We start from the raw sequence: 21445 nt of genomic DNA on the forward strand, positions 1-21445 counted from the left end.
AGAATCTTCTGCCCTAACATTGAACAACAGCAGGATGGGTGCCACTTAGGTAATTCCATGAAGGAAAAACAATTTTGAAGGATGATAAAGTCAGTGAAGGTTCCGTTAACATTGATGGACTTGAATGCAGTCTTTAAGGAGAATAAACAGGAATTTTGTTGTTGTTGTTTTTTGATATTTTTTTTGCTGTTGTTCATTTTGTTTTGGTTGTTTTTTCTTTAAGAATCAGGCTTTACTGTTCTCTGCAAAACATCCTCTGCTCCGATGGTTTTGGTTTTTATTAACTCAGTGGCACTCAGGTTTATTTTCTCTTAGACTAAAGCAGAAAACAACATTACTTAACTGAAACTCTGAGTGGTATCAAGCTTTGCTTAGGCTCCAGAAACCCTGGTTATCCTCTTATTATCTTTTCTTGTCTCCCTTTATCTCTCAGTGATAAGAATGGTTATTATTCCTGGACCGTTGAGCTAAGAATATTTCAATTGTTTATTGGTCTTTGAGGGCTGCTGTGATTTTCGTGGTGGATCACATCATTGTACAATAAACAGATAAAGAGAAATGGGAGCCCCAATGTGGTGGGTTACTGGTGAGTTTTAACAGAACAAGAGATCCACGTGATGTTTTTGGACAGTCTCTAGAGATAAGACCAGGAAGGTTTCTCCTCAGAGTGGATACACATTTAGTTTGGAGAAAAACTGTTCTTCTCATGGTGCACTGCCCAGCCCTGGGGTGTAGTTGGGGTGAATGTCATTGTTCATCACTTTATATAACTCTCTCACATCTACATCTTGCATCAGCCACAAAGTTTGATTTGATATTTTTTTCTGTGGCTCTTAACATAAACTGAACTGACAGAGAGGTGCTGCAGGTGAAATCTTAGGGCCTTTCTGGAATACCCCTGGTGACAGCAGGACTGGGGAGTCCAATGCAGATCTATTAATTTTGTATCACCTCTGCATCAGCCACAGCCTTGGGGAATGTTCCAGGGTGGACTGGAATAGGCTGAGATGGGAGCAAACCAGGGCATGGCTCAGACAAACCTCATTTGGCTGTGGCTCTGCCGACAGACAAAAGTGGTTTTCTAGAAGATTTTATCATTGGTGTGACTCAGCATCATTAAACTTGAAAGCAATGGCCAAACAGGTGATCAGAAAGAACTTGAGGACCATCTCTCACAGTTTGATGGTCTATAATAAGTCAGAGTGACATCCAGATGACTCATGTTCTTGCAAGTTTTCGAGCCAATGTTTTTCAAACACAGAAGTCGTTTGGATAAGCTTCTGAATTGGACCCAACCTTCCAATGGTTTGAGGTTCACCTCTTACTATTTTCTGTCTAACTTAGGCAAACGCTTAAATTTAGAAAAAAAAAAAAGAACTTAGTGTGTAAACATTGAGCACTTTGTTTAAATATTAAGCATTAAAGTTACATGTTGGTTTTTTCACTTGAGCATGGAAATACGTAACTTAATTTGCGAAAGTGTGGAGGCCAAATCAATTTTGGGACTGGATTGAGCTCAGCTCTTATGCTGTGTATATTCTTTAGAGTTATAACTCCAATGTTTGCAGTTTCACTCTGTGGCTTGAAATAGTCAATATTTGGGATGAAAGAGAAATTATTTGCAATTGTAATGCTCCAGTGGTAGGAAATGAAACTGATAATGTCTGATTGCATTTGAATAAGCACAGAAGAACACAAACCCCCAATTCTGGAAAGGCTTTTGTGTGTAAACAAAGCTCTGCACCCTGGGAGTAGCTGCAAGAAGCAGCAATCATAAGGTACATATTAAGAATGTACATACACCTTTGCAAGGCTGGGGATGTAGATATTCCCCCTCTGAGAGCCAAAAGAGAATGAAATGAAAGTATAGACTTTGCCACTGCGATGTTTGTTTGGGGGAATGTTGGAAAACAAGGAACTATTGCATAAACCCTTTCTCCTTGTTGAGGCTTGTGGTTTTTCCTCCTCCCTCCTCCAACAATTACAGTTTCTCAAGAGCAACCTAAGAATTGTTGAGTAAAGGTCATTTATCTAGCATGGCTTTCCCTAGGATTGCTTTTCACCCTGGCTGTCACAAGGATTTGATGCCAGAAAATGCCCTAATTCATTACAGGAGTGACTTGCTAGCACTGAGCTTGGATGTGGAAGTTTGGAGGCAGCTGGCTGGAGAGAGGAAAGGTCTTCTCTGTGAAGAAGCCACAGCCTGGTTCAGTTCATCACCTCTTTGCTTATTATGTCAGTATCCAAAGAGAGAAAACATTTCTACAAATGAGAACAGGAATGACAGCCAAATGAAAAACCCCCCTCATTTAGTTGGAATATCATCCAGATCTACCCAATTTGCTCAGATGTGCTGCTTTCTTAGCCTGTTTGCTGAATGCTCTGCATGGATTCAACCTAACTGATTGCATTTTGGAGTAGGATTTGCCAAAACAGACCTTCCAGTGCTGCCAGAAGCAGAAAATGTGTTGGTGCAATTTGTAAAGAGGATTTTTCTAGCTCAATGCATTTTCCAGAAGTGCCTTTTCCACCTTTCACCCTTAACCAAGTGCTTCCTCACAAGCTGTCATATCTCCTGCAGGGTGATGTTGTTCTCATGAATGCATCCATCTTTCAGTATGTGGGAATGCCCAGGAATGAGAGCTGAATGGGGAGTGAGGTTGTGAGTCAGGGACTTGGAGAGCTTTAGCAACACATGCCATTAGGTTTCCTGTAACCAGTTTGTCATTCAAAGGCATCTTGGGTTGTTGCTGTCTGGACGTTGTCGCCAGCAGATGATTGTCCAGGCACCCAGGTGGTTTCAGCTCTGGATGTGTCAGAAGCAAACAAATGCCCTGTCATTTGTCTGGCTGCGGTTGTTGCACTTTTAGGCAGCTTTAACCAAAGACACTTTCCCAACTTTTAGGCAGTTTTGGCCAAAGACTGTTTTCCATGCCTTTGCCCATTCTCAGCTGCAGGTGTTTCTCAAGGCCTGGGCTTCAAGACTGGTTTGAGGTCGTGGCTGTTTTCTTGCAAGCGGTGAAAGGCACAAAAGCTGTCAGTCCCCAGATGGTCAGTGAGCCACAGAGACTCCCTGTACATCTGAGTGAGCAGCATAGATGGCTTCAGCTTTCTGAGCCTGAAGTTCCAAGGCTCCCTCAGTGGTCAAAAGGAGATGGGTAAGACAAAGGTGAGCTCCTGCTGGCTTTTCTGGAGGGTGAATCATTATATAAATATATACATATATATAAAAATATATTTATATAACATACATATATAAATAACTGCCTGTAAAGGAAACCAAAGAAGATTAATCTGACAAAACCATGGATGCCCTGTGTGAGAACCCTTCACCATCACCCATCCAGCTGTGCCTTGAAGCCACTCTCCAGTGTTCAAGATGACTCTGCAAGGTGCAGGAACCAGAGCCCGTGGCTGGGAGGGAGCCATGCGTGCACTGCAGCTGTCTGGACCATACCTATTATGTGGATAAGCAATCAGCTCCTGTCTCCAGGGCTGTCAATCTGGAACCTTTCACCAGCACTAAATTCACTTTAGAAAAATAAAATAGAGAGACAGCGAGATTAGTCAGACTTCTAAAATGCTTCGAGAAACTTTAATGTTATTATCTAAGCAGAAAGTTATCCAGCAATTCCTCAGCTATTTAACATAATAGGCAGTTGCTGACAAACGACGTTATCGAGAATACGCTCCTGAGTGAGGAAGAATGATACGATCTTGCCTAAATTGTATTTTAACAAACATGCCTATCTAACAATTAAGCTGGAGCAATTTTACTCTAATAGATGCTTTTGCTGCTTAATATAGAAATTTACATGTTCATTTGTAGCCCCCAGAGATCACACAGCTGCCAGACTCCCAGCTGCCACCACCCCATTCCTCCCCCTCCGACTTCTCTCGGCTTTGGCTACGGGCACTTGATCTAGTGAAGCACTTTAAAATACAAATCCCACTGTTTTCTTGGCCGTGGAGCTGAGCTCACTGGGCTGTATTTGAAATAGGCTGCCTGCCAGCCAGACACCCTTACTCACCTAAGCTAATTTTATTCCAGCTGATGGCAAAATAGCCATTCCCCCTCCCTCCTTATCAGAATCCTGGTGCGTTACACGTAAAGCTACGAAAGCCCAGAAAGGGCAATCCTCCTCCACAGAGCTGTCCCTTCACCCTAACCCTTCTCCTGTGGGGTTGTGGGGTCAGGACTGTCCTGCCTGGGGTCAGCTCTGATGCCACGGGGAGCAGTTTGGGGCAGGATGGGCACGAGAAGGGGCAGTGGCTTGTTAGTTGAAAATCTGCCATGCGATTCACGAGGCATTTTCCCAGATAAGGAGCTTACAGTGGGAGGTGGCAACAGGCAACTTGGGCGCTGGCAGCATTTTTCCATTCTCCAGTTACTCTGTAGTTCAGCCTGGGACAGGCGCGAGCCTGATGTAATACGCTGTGTGCTATTTCAAGGAGACGGAGCCCGTGTCCTTCAGGCCAGGCCTCGGAATGTTTGGGAGATAAGAAATCCCTCTCTGAATGTTCCTTGCAGTCTCAGATGAGAGGAGTGGGTAATGCTTTCTTTTAACTCTGCCAGTGAAATATGGTTGCTCCATCTAAGCTCCCAGAAGCAAGGGCCTGTGGCATTCCATGGGTGCACACACAGATTTTTTTGGGCATGGATATAGCAGAAAGTGACAGGTAGGAATGGATGTGTGACTGCTGAAGGAAAGTTGGTGGGGAAACATGGAATCCAGTCCCTGGGGGCTGCCACCCCAAAAGCCACGCTGTAGGTGTGGTTTGCAGGTACTTGGCTCAATTTTCCATTGGGATAAAAAGCAGAGGGGTTTGGTTTACCTTTGGTCTCGCCTGTTGTTCTGTCATGTGGATGAACCTTCTGGTCCTTGTGCTGGGCACAGCTGGATATGGGTGGAGATTGGCTCTGATCATGAGGTTCCTCTTATGCAGGAACCAGCAAAACTATCCCAAAGTAGATTGTCCAGCAATGTGAAAAAAAAAGCCCAAATTTCTCCATTAACTGATTTGGCATGAATAACTCTGTGAGCTACAGAGAAAGGGGCATTTTCTCCAGTATAAATCAATTCATGTTTTCTAGGGATTTGGCCTAGAGCTCTTTTCTGACTTGCATACCTCTGTGTCACTTTTGTAAAACATTGTCAGAAATAATTCATTGTGGATTACCTTGTAGCATGATCAGCTGTCTGTAGCATAACAAGGGGCATCCAAAAAAGTAATTTCCTCCCCCTCACCCTTGCTGAGTGATAAACCTCCTACCAAAGGTGTCTATGAGTGTTGGAAGGCCAGGGAATCTATTCCATTTGTTTTTCATTTGAAACAAAAACACTTTTATATCGCCATAATCAAGGAGGGAGGCAACACCACTCCACTTGGCAAACAAACTTATAAAAAGTGCACTTGCTGGAAATATTTATAGTTTGTCCTGAAAAAGAGACTGAGTGCATTGATAGTGGAGCACAATCTGGCCAGTGCTTCCTGCATGGCAAAGGGAAGAAGCATCCTCCCTCAGTCTGGAACTGAGCTACAAGGTGACAGATGCCTTTGTTAATAAATAGCTCAAATTAGAATCAGGATGATTCAATGAATTTGGGAAATTTCTCCCCTCCCAGAGAGAAAAAAATGAAATAACTTCTGATGTAGCTTTTGGAAGACAAGAGGCTACCCCTGAAAGAAGAGATTTCTGGGCTGCTCCAAGGACAGGCCAAACACCACATTGACATGTTTTTAATGAATATCTTTTCCACAGTCCCCTGGAAGCTTCCCAGAGATGAACCAAAATGCCCTTGCAGAGAACAGTCAGTGCTGCAAGTCATGGAATGGTTTGGGTTGGAAGAGACCCTAAAGATCATCTCATTCCAGCCCCTGCCATGGGCAGAGACACCTTCCACTGTGCAGGTCAGGAGTGGAAAACTAACTTCCAGAAACTACCTTGGACCAGCAATTCAGCCAAATATGGAGGTGTTAATGCAGACAGCAGTGCCTGCAGGATTGAGGAGGATGCCTCTGGAAAGCATCTTCCAAACCACACCCAAAGAGGGAGAGCAGAGCCTCAGATAACCAGAGTCTTGGAAATATTTCTCTCTCCCTAAGATGTATGCAAAAAGTCCTGGAAAGAGGCTCCTGCAGATCTTGAAAATATTTCAGCCTGCAGAAGAGTTCTGCTGATATTTGATGCAATGGCCTCTTGTTTTTGGCACCTTGTGAAGTGCCTCTCCCTCAAGATATGGAGGGCATCTGGTTAGAAAACAATTTTTGTGTAGCTCCAAATAAAGCATTTCAGTGCTATAAACATAAATGGAGGTAAATTTGGTCTCCAAACTTCATATGGAGTAAAAAACTGATTCCCATCACTGTGAAAAGTTGGAACTGAAATGTTTGGACTCTTTCAAAAGCTCTTGTTTTCTCTTAATTTTCATCTCTTTTGGCCAGAACTATTAGTTTAATATTATATAGCTTCAAGAGGAATTGTGAACAATCCAGAATTCCACTTGCAGCTTAAACTCACAACAAAACCAAAGCAAAACCCCAAACCTACATTAAAACAAATGCCTTCAGGTGTAGCTACTTCTGAGCACGGGCCAGGTGCAGGACCATGGCCAAGGTTATGATTTTCTAGTGCTGTCAATAGAAAACTATGACTTTTTTTCAGTTTCTCACGCAGGCTGAAATTTTTCCTTCTGGTTCATCTCTTAAAATGTTTGAGCCAAAGTCATCTTCTCTTTCCAGGAACAAATTGGGAGGAAATTATTTTGTATTACCCATTAAAAAAAAAAAAAAAGCCCAAACAAGCTCACAGCTGTTTGAATGTGAAACTCTCAAACATCCACACAAAAATACTTGACATTTGTTAATAGGTCGTGGGGGCCTCACTCTTGTGACGTGCATTTCTCTCATCCTGTATCTGCAGCTAATCCTCCAACTGTGCATTGTTGCCTGGTTTTGGAGCCCCTGCTCCTGAATTATCAGTGCATGGCAGAGGAAGAGCCTCCTGTCCATGTTCATGTGCCAAAAGCAGCTCCATTGGCTCTGCAGTGCACTCCTGGATCTGTGCAGGGAGAGGGGCAGCCCTGAGGCTGGTGTGATATCAGAGCACGTGGTTGTAGCACTGGTGATGTCGCCGTAGCGTGGGGAACAAATTCTGCTCGAGCATAACTCAGAGATTTCCCAGTCACTGAAATCTTGACTCTGCAGCCTTATGAATTTTCTCCCATCTGTGGTGGTGTAATTCAGTGCTGTAATTGCAACAGATGGCTGGGCTTTTAAACCATGATGAGGCAAAAAAAAAACTGAAAGAGGAAAAAATGGAGAGTCTTGGAGACTGTAACGTTATGCACTGTGGGAAGTGTCAGGCTCTGGTGCAAACATACATTTGGCATTACCTGACTGTAAGGTGCAATCCTCTTAATCACTATTGTAAAAATCTCTGCTGATGTTTGTAGACAACTCACAGTTCACTTATTTATCTTAAGCAGTGTTCACTCATTGCTGCATTAACTCTTGCAGCTCTGCCATGGCAGCTTTGTGTGGATCATCATCACCCTCAACCTACACTGAGCTGACACAGAGCACAGGAGGAAGGTCTAAACTTGTCTTTCTTGCAGGCTGCCAGCTAAGGATAGCTGGTGCAAGTTTGGAGAAAGAAAATTTATCTTTTCCCCCAAATCTTTGCTTTAATTTACTTTGTGTTTTAGAGGAGATTCACGTTACCTTTGCAGAAAGCTTCAGCTGAAAAAAACCACCTGAATTCCTGGATTCTCAGCACCAGGAATGTCAAAACATCAGGAGCTGTTTGGATGTCAGAGTTAACCAGGGGCAATGCATGAATCCTAGGGAAAGTTTCGTGCCCTCTTTTGAATTTTGAAGAAGTGTGGAGAGCCTTTAGCAAAGGCAGCAAAACATCTGAATTACGGGGATGGCCCTTCAAACACAAATCTGAACTTATGGGGGGTTGTAAATGATCTAAGGAAAATGTCCTTATTCTCATATAAGGACCAGGAAGCTGGAAAAAGCTAGAGAACAAAGGTGGGGAGCAACACCTCACTCCCAAGCATTGGGAAGAAATGTTCCTGCCCCAAATGATGTCTGCCCATCATAATTATCATTAAAATAAACTTTGCATTTTACCTTTGCAGAGCAATTGCTGAGAAATGACAAATTAATTAAACATTTCACTTTTTCTTACCATTAATCAATCTTCTCTCAGGCAACTAGTAATAGGACAAGGGTCTCAAGTTGCACCAGGGAGGTTCAGGTTGGATATTAGGAAAATTTTCTTCACTGAAAGAATGGTGAAACATTGGAAAAGGCTGCCCAGGGAAGTGGTGGAGTCACCATCTTCGGAAGTGTTCAAACAATGAGTGGATGTGGCACTTTGGGATATGCTTTAGTGGGAAAAGGAGTGTTTGGTCAAAGGCTGGACTTGATCATCTTGGAGATCTCCAACCTTAATGATTCTGTGATTCTGAGAGAAACTTTGGGCTGACATTACCCATCTTCTATCACCCTCCTGCTCTCTTCCACAACTGCAGAGAATAATGTTAGAAAGCCAACATCATTATTTTAAAGAGGTTTTTTTTCAGTTAATACAATCACTTGAATTTATTGTTGAAGCTGCCTGTGACATCCTTTTAATCTAGTAATGGTATAACTGTCTAACAGTCTGTTTGGAACATCAGCATGAGGGAAGGAGAGACAGCTGGACAGCCAGAAAATGTGCTCATCCCTAATGCAATTATTAGTACTCCTAAATAACTCATTCAGAAAGAGGGAGAGTCAGTTGCTGACTGCATGTTCAAAGATTTTTCCCACCTTGGGATCCATTTTCATCCCTGGTGGAGGTGTGGAAGAAAGCAAGTCAAAGCAATGACATAACTTCTGCCTTAGCCCTTTCTGGGAAAACATCCTGTTACACCTAATACCTTTCACAGCAATCCCCAATCCCTTCCTTGGCCACAACCCAGAAAACTCCTGCTAAGCCCAGAGCCTTGTGCACAGCAGCCAGAGAGGTTGGGGACAGCCCCTTGTGAGGTGTGGCTCTGACTCACCCTTGGTGTTTGTGTCACTTCCTCCTGCTCCCCCATCCCAAAACACATCCATGGAGTGGTGCCTTTGGCCACCTGCTGCTGAAGGCAATCCTGGGGCCTCTTTCAGCATTGTCCTCTGTGCCTGAAGCTGCTCCTGGGCTTTCTCCTCTTTTCTTTCTTTTCTTTTTTTCTTTTTTTTCTTTTTTTTTCTTTCTTTTCTTTCTTTTCTTTTCTTTCTTTTCTTTCTTTTCTTTCTTTTCTTTCTTTTCTTTCTTTTCTTTCTTTTCTTTCTTTTCTTTCTTTTCTTTCTTTTCTTTCTTTTCTTTCTTTTCTTTCTTTTCTTTCTTTTCTTTCTTTTCTTTCTTTTCTCCTCCCTTCCTCCCTTCCTCCCTTCTTCCTTTCCTTCCTTCCTTTCTTTCTCTTTTCCTTCCTCCCTTCCTTCCTTCCTTCCTTCCTTCCTTCCTTCCTTCCTTCCTTCCTTCCTTCCTTCCTTTCTGTTTCCCTCCATGATCTCTGGCCAAAAAACTGAATGTTTGCCGCTCCAAGGTGTCCTGGTGGGAGGCAGAGGTTTGACTGGACACCTCTGTGCTGCAGGAGAGGTTGGGAGTGTTTTGTCTGCTCCCTGTGTTGGGCAAGGACTGGTAACCATCAGGATGGACTCAGGAGTTGCCCTGGAGTCTCTTCTCCCTTTCCACTGCTCTGAAATTTGGGGACAGAGTGCTTCTTATATGTTGATTTTTATTTTTTTTTTTAACTGGTTAAGAGGCACAGGAGGAAATCAGTAATGGAAGACAGTTGGGATTATTTTTGAACCATGTTTTATTCCCTCAGTCAACTATAATGGGACTGCAGGAGGCTTTATGAGGAGCTGTAAAAACTCACTGCTGAGTGTGGTGGTTTAATGGTCACAGGGACTTTTGAAAAAGAAGATAGTTTATTTTTATGGAGCATCCAAAAAAAAAAAGAAGGAAGAAAAGTTAGGAAAAGTTTTACAGGGAGAAGGTAAAATAGGCAAGGAGTGCTTCCAGGGGCTGGATGGTGATTTGGAGGGAGAAAGGGCAAAGTGTTCTAAAGAAGGACAGATGCCATTTACCAGTGGGAAGGGTGAGTGCTGTAGAATGGAAAGTGAGAGTAATGGAAGGAGGAAGATGGATGTAGAGGAGTTGGACAATACAAAACTTGAAGGATGCAATTAGAGAACGGGAAAGACAAGGAGAGGCGGATGTTAGATTTGGGGTTGGATGTGGAAGAACATCCATCCAGTTTTTGGCAGGAGTGGAGAAGGATGGGGTAGTGGGAGGTGGCTGCTGAGAGGGCAGGAGAGGGGCAGGGCTGGAAGAGGGATTTTCCTGACAAAACTGATGGATTTCTCTGCTTCTTCTAAGGTGATGGCTGGACCCTGGTATGTGATTCATAGGAATTTAAGCATACACAATTCCAATATTAAGCTTATTGGTCATACCACTAGTTTCTGTACCAGGAATGCATTTTCCAAAGTTGATCTCTGTATGGGGTTTACATGGAATGAAAGATTGATAAGCAGAAGAACCCTCAGGTAGACCAAGCTTCCAGACTCTTCTTTCAGAGATAAGAATACCAAAAGTGACACTCTCAAAGATAGTCGTTTGTGGGTTTAATCCTAAGTGATGAAATGGCTTCTGCAATGTGCCTTGTGATGACAAACCTCAAAAATAAGCAAGAATGCTTTTGAGCAAACAAATTTTCTTGTATCCAGAATAAATGAGAAAGTGGCTCTTGTAATCCCACTGAGCACTCAGGCTAGGAATATCCAGACACAAAGTCTTGGCATGGAGCAGGATTAGAAGGACACAGGGATGTGGTATCTCCATCTTGGCATCTCCTGCTCTTTTTATTGGATAAGAAATTTTTCCTCTCCTGTGGAGGTGGGCAGGCCCTGGCACAGGGTGCCCAGAGCAGCTGAGGCTGCCCCTGGATCCCTGGCAGTGCCCAAGGCCAGGCTGGGCAGGGCTGGGAGCACCTGGGACAGTGGGAGGTGTCCCTGCCATGGCACAGGGGTTGGAATTAGATGGTGTTTTAAGATCCCTTCCAACCCAAACCATTTTAGGATTCTGTGAATCTGCCATCATTTTAAAGTCAGCAACCAACAACTAATCTGAAATCCAGCACTGGAGTATTTCAGCTGCAGCCAGTGTCCACTCCTGTTAGAAGTTGGTGCTGATAATGCTGCCCCTGTCTTGGAGACCCCACAGGCCTCGAGACAATGCAGGGATAGGAAGGTCTGGAGCCATTGGCCAATTGAGACAGGAAATAATTTCCCTTCCCCTGACGAATGCAAGTGAATTAATTTTATGCAAATTTTATATACTCAGTTTAAAAGAGCAACACAACCCCCTCAACCCACCAACCCACCAAATCCCCAAACAAACCCCAGGATGCCTCATGAGTGGGGAAGGAAAGAGCAAGAGAAAACACCAAGGAGACTGAAGGCTGAAGAGCTTTTCTTCCTTGCTCTGAAGAAGAGCAGCGTAGGTTTAATGGTCTCAGGAGGAGGGATAAGGAAGCTCCAGGCAGCAGAAGTAATTATAGTAAACTGTTGTGGTTTAACCCCAGCCAGCAGCTCGGCCCCACACAGGCACTCCCTGCCAGCCCCAAGTGGGGATGAGGGGGAGAATGGGAAGAGGAAAAGTGAGAGCAATGTCTTTTTCAGGCTACCTAAAAACAGAGGCCAGACAAAATTAAGAGAATAAAAAGCAGGTATATTTATTGAAGGGCCTTCAGTTACATTTTGGGCAGGTGAAGCCCCCCAGGGGCTACACCCAAAAATAGATCACAGGTTTTCACACTTTTATAAGTTTGGTCCATCTGCATATTGGGGGTTCATCTGCCAATTACAGCTCCAGGTAATGAAGTCATTCACCCCAAGCTTGCTCCCCCCAAACTCACTTTTGTGTCCTTGATTGCCAGGCCTGGAGAGGAACCCATGGGCTGAGATACAGACAGCTAATAGGTGAAGCAAAAGCCATGCAGACAAGCAAAAGCCAAAAAAGCCCCCCAAAACCAGAAACAAAACCAAAACAACCCCAAACAAACAAACAAACAAAAACCCAAACAAACAAACAAAAAAACCAAAAAGCCCCCAAAAACAGAAACAAAACCAAAATAACACCAAAAAAAAAAAAAAAACAAAAGAAACCCTGCAAACAAACAAACAAACAAACAAAAAAAAAGAACCAAAAAAGGGGAAGAAACTATCCAGGAGGGCAGCGCTGTGTTCCTCTGACCTGCTTCCCACCTGGGTATGTGCCTCCTGCTACCACAGGCATTAAGGCTGTAAAAGCTTATTGTCAAATCAATTCTGCTCCTACCGAGCACGGCGAGACCAGGAGTGTGCCTTGAAATGCCTCAAATCTTGCCCCTCCCTGATGATTTGCAAAGTTTAATTTCTGTAATGGGCTCTGGTGACAGAGGCATCCACTGTTTTTCCAACAGGAATTGCTGAATGTATGAATGACTCATTCTGGAGGCGGGAGATATAATGGCAGCCTTCGATATCCTGATCTAAGGGTGGGGAGCTTGTGTGGGAGGGGAGGAATGGGATACTTGAAGTTAAATTATCCACCTTGCTTCCCCTTCATCAGGCAGCCCCTCCTTCTCTCCAAGTCCCTTCCTGGCCCAGGATCAGGATAATGCTGAAAGAAGGGAAGGGAAGGCTGAGGGACCTCCTGTGGGAGATGAAGTTTATAATATATGCATTTGCCTGGAAATGCCATAAGAAATTAATATTACAGAAACAGTGGGTCTGCATTAATATTTTAATATTAAATGAATATTTAATTTGAAAGCTTTGATTTGAAAGTGAATGAGACAGCCATGACATGAACAGTCGTGCTGTTCCTGTTAAGAAATGTTAATGATTTATTGACAATGTCGGTAGCAATAACTTTACACTGTTTCAGTTACATAATGCCTTTGAAATATTGGTAAAGTGATTACTGAGAACAAAAAGCAGCCTGGCTTCTGCAGCCCTTTTGGGAAGGGCTCCTGTTAGGGAAAAGTTGTATTTCCTGTGGGAAGGGGATCCCACCCTGTCCCTCAGCTTTGCACCTCCCTCTCCTCAGCATCACCATCCCACACCAGATTGGGGCATCCCTCTTGTCTGGGGTGCCCCAAACCCACACAGTGCTCTGGCAGTGCTTCCTGAAGGGTAGGGCTGATCCTGGAGGAGCTGAGAGCTTCCCAGGGCCAGTTTTCTCAGCCAGCTTCCCACAGTCCCTCCTGCCATGGACCTTGGTGCCTCTTAAAGCCAAAAACGCCTCGCTCCAGGGTTTCTTATGGCTGTTCTGGCTGAAGACAGCTCAGGACTATCTGTTAACTTTCATGTTCTCAGTGATCTTCAACATCAAAAACATCTTAATAGCTCGAGCAGGTTTATTTTGTGCATTTTAAAGGGCTGTTGGGGCTGTACCTGTAGTTTCTGGGAGCTCTCTTAGGGTTTTACTCTGGGAACAGGAACACTAACAGGTCTGTTGCCTCATGAGCATCCTGAGTTTAATCTTAAATTGCAGCTGAAATGAAAAGTTCTGGGCTAAATGGGGCTCCAGCGAACCTGAAGTAGGTGCCTACAGCCTGTAGGCAATTGTTCCAAGGAGTCTCTGCCTATATTTTTTAGACCCCTTGAAAACTCTTAGAAAAAGATCTCCTCTGCTGAATAAATAGGGATGTGGAATATTTTTGTGACATGGTCTGTTACCCATTAGCTCAGAACAAGGAAAATTCATCTAAAAAATAATTAAAGAGACACTTTGGCATGGTGTCTTGAGAGCTGTACCATGCTGTAGATTCCCAATTCCAGAAATGTGTTTCTTCTTAAGACCAATCTTTGCAAAAAATTAAGAGAAAAATGAAACCTAAATTCACAATGTGACCCAATCTAAACAGACAGAGTGCTTTTTCTTCCTTTTTTCCCCCTTTTTTCCCCTCTCCCTCTCTTAATTTCATGCTGTTGTAACAATCAGCCTTAGTAGAAGTAAGCTGGTGGAATGAGGAAACAAAACCCCAATACAGGATGCAGTTTAAAGAAATGGTTCTTGGGCCTGCTAATCTTTCTCAGTTTTCAATTGCATTTCTCTGATGGCAGCCTTGGTGAATTTTGTGTTGGCAGAAGATGCCTCACATGGGATGGAGGCTTGAAATTGTGTCATGAATGTCAGCACAGGGTTTTGTCTGCTGAATCTCTGCCCTGGTCCCTCTGAACTGCAGAATGGTTTGGGTGGGGAGAGACCTTAAAGATTGTCTACTCCAACCCCTCTGCCATGGCAGGGACACTTTCCACTGTCCCAAAGTGCTCCAAATCCTGTCCAGCCTGGCCTTGGACACTTCCAGGGATCCAGGGGCAGCCACAGCTGCTCTGGGCACCCTGTGCCAGGGCTTCAATACTCTCTAAATAAATAACTTCTTCCTAATATTTCTTCCTAGTATCTTCATTACTCTCTAAATAAATAATTTCTTCCTAACCCTATTCTCTCTCAGTGTGAAGCCATTCCCCCTTGTTCTGTCACTCCAGGCCCTTGTCAAAAGTCTCTCTCTGTTCCTTTTTGGCTCCTCCAGGCCCTGCAAGGCCACACTGAGGTCCCCCCAAAGCTTCTCCTGTCCAGGTGAACAATCCCAGCTGTCCCAGCCTCTCCTCCCAGCAGAGCTGCTCCATCCTCTGATCCCCCTGGTGCCTCCTCTGGATCTCTGCAGCAGCTCCAGCTCATTCCCATTTTCAGGATTCCAGGTGGTGTTTGGAGGAGTGAAGGCCCTTGACGCTTTCCAACAAATGGGGTCACACAAGGCAATCAAAAAGGATCAGATCAGCTCCATCCCCTTGTCAAGCACAGCCATGGTTAGCAAAGACCAGCTCTCACTGTGACCTGGTGGAAAATGAGCGCAGAATATGTAAATGTCACCTCCCATTTAAATTCTTCACTTCCACTGACATAACTGGAAAAGTAGGCACCAGCATACCTTGATTTTGGTTGATTTGTCCCAACCTGTGCAGCAGGGCTCATCACCCCACTCACCTTGAGTGAGAAAGTTCCCCACATTCCCCATGAAGTCATTGCTGTAAATTCCACAGGCAGCTTTTCCTATTAAAAGCTGGCAGTGCACTCCTTGCCACAAAGCTTGTGCTGAATTGGAGCACATGACATTTTAAGGGCTGAAATATTGTGAATACTCCTAACAAAATTGATTTCATTTGTCAATAAAAAGCCTCACTGTTTTTCATAGGAGCTGCTCAGTAAACTATTCCGACAACAACTCAAGGCTGATCAAATTAAAATCAGCCCCAGCTTTTTTGAGAGATGAACTGATCTGAAAAGGTTTTGGTATCCTAGAAAGAGTTGCTAACCTTTCTGGGCAGGTCCTATAGCATTTAATAACAAAGGGTACCTTCTTGTATAAATATTATGAACTATGGAATTTAACGAGATTTGGATTGCACCATAGAAATGTACTTTGGAGAATTAATTTTGAAGTCTGTAGGTTTAAATGTTTTCTAAAAATAGTACTGAATATATACAGGGCTTTGTGCCTCTATGTCTATTTAGTTGGGGAGAATGTTTTCATGTATTATTTGGTGCACTTTTCATTTTCCTCATCCTTTTTTAAAGCATTGGTGGCAAAAGAATGAAAGGAGGCTATTTTTCGCTCCAGGATAAATTTTGATATTTCAATTCCAGTTTTTGCCTCCTGAGGAATTTTCTATTTTCTTGAGATTCTTAACCAGGTCATTCACTCACTGATGGGTTTAATTACCTGCCTGAGCAGAGGAGCTGAGCTGCCTTTTCAGCAGCACAGCCCATGCAGTGTGTCCAATTCTGCACACAGATGTGCTCAAGCAAACCACCAGCTTTAAAAGAAGGATACAGGAGATCTCCTCCAACACAAACAAGGTTGTAGCTCTCTCAGACTCCGTTCTCTGCAGCTTTTATGATGCTTTCTGGTTTTCTATGCTTGTGGGCAAACGGGGGCTGACACCCACTGGTGAGCTGTGCTGCATCAGAGGGATCTGCTGGAGACCCGGGTGTCACCTCCGAGAGCAAAGGGAATTTCTGAAACTGCTGTTAAATACGTTAACAATGAGCTGGGGATGAAGTCAATGCCCTGCTTCAACATCTCGACTGAGAGCTGCCATACAAGTGCAGCCAGTGGTGGGTCTTGGCTGAAAATGTATTTATACATTCAGACAGATAGACACGGACTTCACTTGTTTAAACTCAGCTTTAGTGCAGACGAAAGCAATAGGGGGTGGCGGGGAGAGCACAGGCTGCCACCACCCTCCCATATGGCAATTGTTTCCTATAAAGCTTGCTATATTGTATTTATGTCATCCCCTGACATATCACAGGAGGCCGCAGATGCCAAACTTTTAGCCAAAAAAAACCCCAACCTGCAGCTTTTAGTGAGGGCTGTCCTCCAATTTATTTGTGTTTTGTTGTTGGTTTTCTTTTCCCTTCTGCTTTTCATCTGTCTGGTTTCTATTTCCACTCTTTCTGTTCTTCCCTCCTCCGTTTTGTTTTGTCTTGTTTTGTTTTTTTTTACCACGTTTGAGGAATCTCAGTTGCACTGGGAAGCCTGAGAGGTATGAGTGGAATGCTCAGATTTAATACATCCTTGCCTGAACCCTCTTTTGACAAATCAATTAATATCTGTGGGCTCTGGGGGCAGAGCATTGGGGGGCACAGGAAGATGAAGCACCTGGGGTGCAGGGCTGGGATGAGGCTGGGGAAGCTTGGCTGGGATCAGGAAGGGAGGACTGGGGAGGGGCTGCTTCAGGTGCAAGGGGATGACACAGAATGTTATGAGATTTTTCAAATTCTGGAGCTAAGCACATGACTGCAGAGACTGGCTATACCTTCCAGGCAGGCGGGCAGGCAGCCTCCTCTCTCTGCAGTGCCAGGTGCTGCCTTGCTCTGAGCTCCAGGCCTGAGGGATGATCCACAGCTGGCAGAGGTCGGTTCTCATGCCAGGAGAGCTGTTTGGTCTGAGGGAGCCTCCTGTGCCAGCTTGGGGCAGAAGCCCCACATCAGCTCTTTGCTGATTTATGGGGCATCTCAGGGTGCCAGGTGTTGCTGGGGATCAGGTGCCTGTGGAGGTCTGGGAAGGTTTGAGGGAAGGGCTTGACTTGTGCTCTGGGTGCTGTGAATTCAGGACAAACTGCTCCCTTCAGACCTGCTGCTGAGGGCTGGGAGGGTTCCCCTCTTGGCTCCATCCCTGGTGTGCATGGGACTCTGCAGCTGTGTTTTTCAAATGCCATTCAAATGAAAGCAGAGAGGGGAAATCCCGGTTCACTGGGAATAGCTCTCAAATGCCGAGTAGTTTTCCTCTGAATTCTGTCTTTTGGCTTCCTTGCTGCAGACTGACACATGGTGTCTTCTCTTGATCAATTTGTTTATCGTTTGCTTGATTATCATCTCCAATAGCAAGACATGGCAGGTCTCTTTTGTTAATCCTGTTAGTACTGGCTTTGAAGCAGAAATCTGGTTTAGGAAAAATGTTTGGGTATCTTAAACTTTCTTGAAGATGTTGCCTGTGAATACCAAATCATGTATGGCCTGATATATTTGAATTGTCTAGATTATTCCTGAGCCTTGTATTTCCATCTGTTTGGGTGCTGCTCCTCATCTCTCCCTGTGTGTACACACATGCCAGCACCAAACCTCCCTTCTGGCTTTCAGAGCAGCTTGTGTGGCTCTTCTGAGAGATTGGCACAGAGATTGGAACCCTCTTCTCCATCCCCATCTCCTGCACCCAGCTCTCCCCCAGTGATGCCACTCTGCCCAAGGGCGCCCACCCTGTGTGGGGGGCTGCAGAGCCACCCCATTGCTTCTCCAGGGCTCCTCCTCCAGGAGAGCTGCTGCTGACCTCGCTCTCATTAATGTGGTTCAAGTGATGTATGGCTCGAGGAGGATGTGAGAGCAGAGCCCTGGAAGAGTGATGACCTCCCATGTATCTTCTGCACAGGTACCCAGAGAGCAGAGCCCCCCTGTGCCTTCCCAAGGCAGCCCCCTCCTCCCTCTGCACCCCTGCAAGCTGTTTATCTTGTGGGGAAGACATTAGCAGGTCTAGGAGAAGAGTTTAGGCTCCAGAACCCAGCCAGTCCTTGACCTCTGGGCTGAGGCTTGCTGTGGGGAGGTGACTAATGCCCAGTGACTGCAGTGGTGTGGGTTGTGTGTGGATGCAGGGGTGAAACATCTGCTGATGCACTCTGTGCTTGCAGAGCCAGGGCACCCCTGGGTAAAAAGCAAAACCACATTTTTTGAATTGCAGGGTTACTTGGCTGTCTGCTGCTGTCAGATACATCTCTGGTTGAGTGAAACAATCTTTTCTCTGACCAATCCTCACGATTTGGTCTTGGCTGCTGTGGGAGCCTGGTACTCCTGTGCATTCCAGAGGTGGATTTGAGGTGGGCCCAGCAGATGTCAGGGTGGCCTTGTGGGTCCTGTCATGGACACAGCTCTCTCAAGGGAGCCCAAACACAGTGACAGTGCTCATGAAGAAATGGCTCTGTCCCTCTCCTGCCAGCCATGAACCAGCTATCAGTGTCTGCAAATCACCAGGAGATGGAAACCACCAGGAGTTGTTTCCTCCCTGGGCATGTTCCCTATTGTTCCCATCATGTTCCCTCTTCCATCCCAACCAAGTCCTGTTCTCTTCCAGCTTTTGATCCAAGCCCAGAAGCACTGGAGGATGTGTGGCTTTTAAATGAGATGGTTTGGGACCCACAGATCACATCTTGCATGATGGAAAACCAAGGGTTCTCCTCATGCACTCCACAGGGTTTTCCCTGTTTTTTCATGGCATCTCCAGGATTCCTCATGGGGCGAACAGTGCAGAAGATATAAACACAGCGTTCTGCACTTCTGGCTCTCACCATCATGATTTCATCTGGGAAACTTAAATCTCTGGGTGAGCAGACTTTTAAAAGAGGCATCAATTTAGGCTTCTTAATTGAGAGGGGAGAGCAAAAAGGTTTTGTGTTCTTGTTGGGATTTTAACCTTGTGTGAGAGGGGCAGGTGGCTCCAGGCAGTGCTTTGGATGGAGAAGCAGTGCCAGGAAGGCCTGGGGAGGGTGCTGAGAGCTGGTCCCTGCCAAGGGCACACAGGGATGCCCTGGGCTGGGGGGTGTGGGGCTGGCTGGGCTGGGTGCTGTGGGCACTTGCTGAGACCCACGAGGTCCTTCCTCCTCTCAGCACCTTTTGCTTTAGGCTGTGATTTTGCTGCCCCCAACAGTCTGCTGGTTTTGAACCTGCCTGGTGCTCTCCCACATCCAGATGTGGCCCTGGAGAAGTGGGGTGTGAAGGGTCTGGTCCAAAACTCACCCTGTGAGACTCACTGGGGCTGATCCCATAAACCTGGAGCATCCCCATGTGCATGTTTTGGGTCACAGGGACATGGCCTTGGGGTGACACCATGCAGGTGAGGTCACAGTTTTTCTCTCTTCATGCCTGAGCAAGGATTTCAGTCAGGGCAGGATTTCAGTGCCAGGATTTCACCTGGACAGCCCATCCTGAGCACCCAGAATTAGACTGATCAGTCCAAATCAAAAGGGGTCCACTAATTTAATCAGAATTTACATGGTTTAATTGAAGATTGTGCCCCTTTACTTACATCATCTACCATGGTTTATCACTCTCACCACACTGTAGAACAGAATGTAGAACTGCCCCACCCCCCAGAATGTATTTCAAGAATGTGGTGAAAAAAATACAAAGAGTATGTAACTTTTTCTGGAAATACAATATTTCATGAGGAAAATTTGAAGGATAAAGTAACTGAATTCCAGGCAAACAGGCATCAGTATCGTAAGGAAATACAGCTCTCTGCAGGGCAAAAAAGAGTGGTATGCCAGGTTTAAATAGGAATTTATAGCCACTGGCTGCAAATTACCTTATAAAATTACTGAAACCTTCATAAAGTCATCAATTATGCCTTTAGTCTTGATTGTCATTTATTGCACTTCTTAATTGTTCAGTAAACTTTTCTGGATTAAAGGGTGTGTTTCAAATTGACATGGGGGCTGTTTTATTGATGTAAATTAACAGAGTATTTTACATAAGGGGCAGCTGAGGGACCAGCAGCAGAAGAGTCTCTTATCCACTAATAAAGGCAACACGGAGCTGGTGTTGTGATTTCAAGTGAGTGCAGTTGTGTGGAATGATGAGTGTGCAGGCAATAGTTATAAATCCTTGAAATCAGGATTGTTATCAGTACGGAGTGCGACAGTGGAGGCAGAACACAGACTTTTAATCACTCTGTTTAAAATAAGAGGAGGAATGACAGATAGGGAAAACAATGAAAAATCTGGTGGATTTACACTGAGTCCACATTAGGTCTTCTGTTAAGTCTTTTCCAAGACAGAACATGCTTTGCATGTTTTCACTGTTGGTTTTTTTTTTTTCAGTTATTAGCATTTCATTCATTAGTGTTTCCTCAGGCTCACGAGGAGCTGTGGCCACACTCCACCCAATGCAACCCCCACACCTCCACTATGTCACCAAGAAAGTGTCTCTATTTCTCCTAAAAGGTTCTGGTCTTCATGGGATTCACAAACCAGGGTACCCAAATCCCCTTTTCTTTGAAGCTATTCTCAGCTCTTTGGGTTCCATTCTGTGCTGTTCTGTGGAGGCAGCGTGATTCCGATCATACCATTGCTGATTGCATAAAATATGCCCTGAATCCAACACGTTGTGTTAAAATCTGGTGTCTGGGCCCTGTCTGATTCTGAGCAGAGTAGCTGTTGGATTGTGTTCCAGCCATCCTTAACCCAAGCCAAGTTGGGAGAGACTTGATTGGGATATCGGTGAGGGGTAAAGACTGTGAAATCTCTGCTGTGATTGATGGAGTTGTGCGTGGAGAGGACAAATATGCACAAATACTTACCCAGAATAGTAGGGCCTCAATTCAGTTGTATCTGGCAGACTTTTCAGCTCAACTTTCAAGAAATATTGTTTTTAATTGACCTTCGTGTGAGTAATTTGAAGAGCCAGCGCCGCTTTTCGCAAGGAGAGTTTCAAGCATGGAAACCCCCATCGTATGTAAAATTAGTAATTTTACTGTATCATGAGTGATTAAACCTGACCCCCCAGGGAGCCAAAAATAATGCTGTGTGACTTCCTTGCCCAATTAACACAGAACAAATGTGAAAATGTGTACATTACAGCAAATTGTGTGCTAATTGGCCTCGGAGAAATACTAACGACAAGGAAGAAATGGCCATGTAATTTCAAACATATTTGAGAGGTTTCGCAGTCTACTTGCAAATAGCAGGGAAAAAATGTCGAAATTTGACAAAACCATTATTTGTTATGATTTATTCGCTCAGCTCCAGTCTTGAACCTGGGAGTTATTGGCAGGGGTAGCTTAGATTTCTTCTGCGT

Source organism: Geospiza fortis, unplaced genomic scaffold (genome assembly GCF_000277835.1).
Source record: "Geospiza fortis unplaced genomic scaffold, GeoFor_1.0 scaffold85, whole genome shotgun sequence".
NCBI classification, from domain to species: domain Eukaryota; kingdom Metazoa; phylum Chordata; class Aves; order Passeriformes; family Thraupidae; genus Geospiza; species Geospiza fortis.